Raw genomic sequence first — 6,000 nt, 5'->3', positions numbered from 1 at the left:
ATTTTCAAATATTAAGTACGTTTCTGCTAGAAACGTGCTCTTTATTGAAATGTGATGGGACCCAAATTTCTGCACTTTGCGTATATAGAACAAGTTTCTGGATAAGCTCAAGGATAACAGACAGCTGTCCGGAACACATAATGACCCATTATGATCCGCGTATCTTCTGTTAACCACATGTTTACCCAAACGATCAAACGAAATCATAGAAATTTTCCCAGACACCACCAGGCGGCCACATGCACGGACGATGTCAGCGCCAGTGGAGCACACCATGGTTTTCTGGATTACATATCCCGAGAACATATGCTCAGTTATGTGAGTTCGTTTTGGTCAAAATAATTAGTCTACAGGAACTTTTCTAGAGAAAATTTTCTATTTTTCTCATTAATACTAATTACGTAAACAAGAGCATTTAGATGCAGCGTTTGTATAATTTTTTTTGTTTGTAGAAATTGTTATTCAAAATTATCTCTTAAATTGTCCATGATACACAAAATTTCATCCTGAAAAAAGAGGTTTTGACGAAGTGTGTCCAATTACGGCGATAAATAAATAAATAATAAAAAATAATAATAATAATAAATAATATCAAGAAACTAGTTGTTTCATGTTTATTGTATTACTTTACAGATTTATGTACATACATAAATTTCTTCTCAATAATTTGTTAATCTCATACTCCATTTTTTTTTTCGTTGTTTCAATCTCGCTCCAATTTCCGCTCGATATTCTGAAAAATTGAATTTGATTTGTGATTCACTGCAAAAATATTCCGTTCTTTTTTCGAAGTTTTTCCAAAAAAAAAGCAATAATTTCCTTTCGAAAACCGCTTCAATAGGAAATCGAAACTGTTTTTCGCCGTCCATTACGTTTGCTCTCTACAGATTCAGCATAATGATGACAATTCACGTTTTTGTGACATGAAATCAGCTTAAATTTCTCTGCTGCCTCCATTGCGGCGCGTAGTTTTTAAGTTGTTGGGAAAATCTGAATTGAACTTTCCGCAAACTTTGCGAAACAGGCTTGTGCTACGTGCTGATCATCGATTGGAGATTTTCCTAACCAAATAACGGGAATTTTCAGGGATATATTCCATATTTTCATCATGCACAGCTAATTGCGTCATTCATAACAAGAATTTCCTATCAACTCGTTAGAATCAACAATTAGTACCTAGGCCGGATAGCTAGCTTAGGTATTCGTAATGCGATAGGATAAATCCCAAAATGATCGGGAATATTTTCGATATTCCCTGTGATAAAAATTCCGGAGAAATTTGCTACCTATGGAAATTAGTGAGAAGCAAATAAAATTCAAGAATAGAACAAAGAGAAGGTCAAGAAATTTATATATCTTTTGGAATTTTTTAAAAGAAAATTCTGTTCTATTTTTTTTTTGTTCTGACACAGACAAAGTGTGTTTTTTTGTGCGCTATAGGTGTATTAGAATAAATGAAAAATATTCATTTATTCACTTATTCCAGGAAAAACTCCAATCACCTCCCTCTTCCTAAAGACAAATAAAAAATAAGTAAAAAAAATTATAAATCGAGGCTAACGCAGCGTCACAACTATGAATTGTTCGATGTTTTCCACAGATTATTGCTGATTCAACCAAAATGTAATCTAAAAGAGTTAATAGACATATTTAGAGATAAACAACATCCACGGATCGAAGAAAAATAGCAGGAAAATTAGAAGAAAACCCGGAAACCGGAAAAGGACCACGATAATCATGCAGAATAATCGTGCGTTGTTGTTTGTTGAAACGAAAACATCCGGGAGAAGATGAAATTTCACTGCGAACATAACAACAAAAAACACTGGATGCGTTAGCTTCCTTGAAGATGTCGGCGCTGGAATTCAAATCAATGGGGAAAGGAGCAAAGAAGGAACAGTTGCTCACACACACACACTTCTAAGTGACTTCGTATTTTCATTCTTTGGAAATAGAACACTCCAGAAACTTCGCGTTAAAGTAAAAAAAAAACAACTCTATTGAAAAAAACAAATTTAACTAGAAGAGCAGAGTAGGATTTAAAATTATAACAATAAGGCGACCTTTTTCCAGAACTCATTGACGTTCAATCGGAGTCCGAAGAGAATCTTACGATGCGGCAAACATGGATTTATTAATATTTGCATCCGACAGCTTGAAAATATTAACAGATCCATGTTTACCCCATCGTATCTTATCAGCTCTGTCACGGGTTTCACGTTTTTTTTCAATCACTATCAACTGTCAATGCGCAGGTTCTTAACGGTACCTATTCGCTTTTCTGTAAGTTCGTTTTTGTTTCTTTTATTTTTTTTCTTGAGAAAGAGAACTCGAATTTTTGGAGTTTTCTGGATTTAAATAAATATAGATATAAGAACAAGTGAGGAAAGAAATAAAAGAAAAGATGAAAAAGAAAACAAAATAAATCTGTAGAAAATAACCAGTACTTTAATTTTCTACTTGCATGACTGGTCATACATAGGTTAAGAAGATTCTTCCTCCAAATTAAAAAAGAAAAAAAAATAAAAATTCAGGTCCGAAAAAAACATGGTCAGGAAACACAAACAATGGAAATCTCAGTGAAATAAGTGCGCCTGAACGTTCATTGTAGTGAACTGGGGTCCAATCAATAGTTGCACGGATAAAGGCGAAAACGGAACAAAAAAAAACATTTCGCATTCTGTTGTGGACATAACAGAAACATATATCATAACAAAAGATTATTAATTAAATCGGAGTGGACTTTTAGCAAAAGTGCATTCAAAAAGAACTCATACTATAACTATTATAAAAATATTATAAACTATACAGCTTTGAAAAAAAAATCGAAACTGAAAGAAGAAAGACTACTAGCAATTTAGATTATCAATTGAATAATAAAATTTTTATCCGCTCATATTTTGTATGGGGATTTCTAGGAACCGCCTGGTAAATAACGTTTACAACCATAATTGAATAATATGTTACCACATAACACGTATTATCAACGCTCCAAGAGCTTCAAGGGATTTCCCTTTGAGAAACATTTTTTTCTCTCAATACACACGCCTTCAACAGAAAGCATAGGAAAAGTTATTATTAAACTGTAGTGCACTGTCTGTAGCAGTGGATCCCATCAAAATCATTCTAGGATACTGAGAATGGGACAAAAAAAAAGTGAGAGAAGGGAAAAGAAAAGGTGAAAGTGTGCGACTTCGCAAAATTTCAAAAATAAATTTAAATCTCTCGGAAAACAGTATTTTAAAATATTGTTTTAAAAAAAATAAAATGGAAAATAAGTCTAAAATTCCATGGTTATTTTACAATACTGTTTTCGAAAAGAAATTTGCCAATTTCATAGAAAGAGTTACTTAACTTTCTTATTTATTTGTTTTGTTTATTTCCATAGCGTAAGACATTGCTCAGTCTTTCAAGGAACACATCAGGCGATTGTACATGGTGCGAAACGCCGTCGACTAAAAAAAAAATGAAGATCATTGGGGTTATGAGTGCAATTGCAGAATTACGGTCCCACCGTGATCATTTATAAAAGGAACACTTCTTTCAGGGCTTTTTGCTGACACTTTTGATAGCAGAAAGCTCTATAATGAGTGGTGCAACTCAGTTTAACACTAACATTACAACGGAATACATTCACTGACATAAAGCACTCCCCTGTCTGGAACTCTCTCCAGAAAAGAACGGTCAACGTTCGACCTGTTTAACATACGGCACTTCGGAAACGCACCACTAAATTTTAGCCACAGATCCTCGTTGAACGCCGGCCAACTCCAGGGAACGGCGAGGGTTGATGTCGGGTCAGCTGCAGCCCATCGCTGCGTCCCGATGGGACCGACATCTATCCCTATTCCGCACACCGATGTCCAGATATTTGGACATCGTACCGCTTACTATCCGCTGCACTTGGTGGCACCGATAGTCCGGTCATTTATTCTGTAGATGACTGTTTTGCGGCCTCCCTGCCAATTTTTGTAAAGACTCGAAAGAGTCGACATTATATATACGCATAGATAGCGCAGAACGATCATTCTTCATTCATTCGATACTCAGTAATTAATTAAATATTTATCAAAGGAGCGAATACAGTGTGGCGAAAAATTACGTGCGTCATAAAAAACGTTCAAGCTTTATCCCCCCCCCCCCCACATACATTTAAAAGCTTATTTTTATAAAACAATAAACCAAAACATTTTATAATTACAAAGAATTAACGAAGTGGCTGTCATCAGCTTTGATACGATTGTCAATTTGTTCCTTCATTGAATCGATGGTGCATCAAAGTAGCTAATACAGGATGTACGTTGCATGGGATTGGTTTCGTTGCAAATTTGGTCGATTTCTCACACCTGAGGTTAGTATTTTCACACAAGCGATCAGGTTGTTTTCGATTGTGCGATGACGACAAATGACGTCGTGATCTTATTTTATAGTATAAATTTTCTAAATTGTTTGGTCTACAGATTTGCTACATCAGTAATTAGGATTCGATAACTCGCGTTCACTACTGATAGGAGTCATGGCTTGGTAGGAAGCAGGTGCACCCATAGATGCGATAGTCGAAGCCGGTGCTCTGACCCCCTTCACTTTTGAACGGTTGGAGAAGGAATCTCGTTTACTTTTAAACGGTTGGCGAAGTTACCCCCTTCACTCTTGGACGCTTGGCTGAAGGATCCATGAACTAAACCCCCTTCACCTGAGAAGGGTCCGGCTCCTCCCTAACGTACCTATGGGTGCACCGTTTTTCAAAAGCATTAGATGCATTCTTTCGCATATATATATTCGATGCGAATTGGGCAAATCTGTTAGATGGTAACTTTCACGACCTTCTTTGATCTTGATCTTCTTTGCCTTCGCTGGTCCTCGTTCGTTTGAAGTGCGCTTATTCTTCATCTGATTTCTTTCCTTTGTACATTATTATATTATATTATATTATTCGTTATATTATATTATATCATACTACTATATTATATTATATTATATTTCTATTATATTATTCGCATAATGTGCATAGTTTATTCTCATTTAGCTGGATCATAGATCATCCTTGATAATCTTCGCTCAATCGCTTTGAATCAATCATTCACCTTATTATACCAGTTATTCAATAGATCGTTTTGCTGACCTTAAGCTTATACTCTTAATCTTATTCGTGCTTATTTGAAGCAATATATAAGCATATACATAAACGTTCAATTACCCAACCCCGACTGCTCTTTTTAGGCGTCAAGTGAAATGTGCCTGCCCACACATGGGATTTGACGGCAAGGTGGATAATTATACAAAAAAAAAGTAAAGTCACTGGCGTATCAATCCACTTGGGATGCGCCAACGCGTTTTACTGGAATTCGTAATCGTTGAGGTTTTTTTCACGTTCCACGCGTAATTATATACTTACGCTAATATAATAATGATATAGTATTACGCCTTTACGGTATGTTTAACTATTTTCTGACGTTTAATGACCTTTTTCTCTCTTCAGGACGTTTGGATTTAACATTAACATGATAACTGGCCAGCAATTACTAAAAACCAAAACCAAACCTTAGTCATAAGTGGCGTTAAGACAGAATTCAGCTACTGTAGTTTCACAAGAGATTCCGTAACGAATGTATACGGTGATGTCGTGACACTCTAGGCGTAGAGGTATGCAGTGACAAAATAAATGAAATGTAGATAAGATGTTCCCTCCCCAAAATGCATACAGCATTAAGCAATGAGTGGAAACGGAATAAGTTAATAAATAATAATAATAATAATAATAATAATAATAATAATAATAATAATAATAATAATAATAACAATAATAATAATAATAGTAATAATAATAAATAATTAATAAATAAATAATAATAAGATAAGTTTTCAGGTGCACATATGCGTGTCGCGTGCTTGTAGTTCATTGCAGCCGCACTCAAACTGTGGATAGGGGCCAAAGGGCCAATTAAAAATCCGCCTTCGACTGTACAATATTTGTCATACGTGTTCTGAAAACCATATTCT

Source organism: Necator americanus, chromosome II (assembly GCF_031761385.1).
Source record: "Necator americanus strain Aroian chromosome II, whole genome shotgun sequence".
Lineage (NCBI taxonomy): Eukaryota > Metazoa > Nematoda > Chromadorea > Rhabditida > Ancylostomatidae > Necator > Necator americanus.
This window is presented reverse-complemented; position numbering follows the sequence as displayed.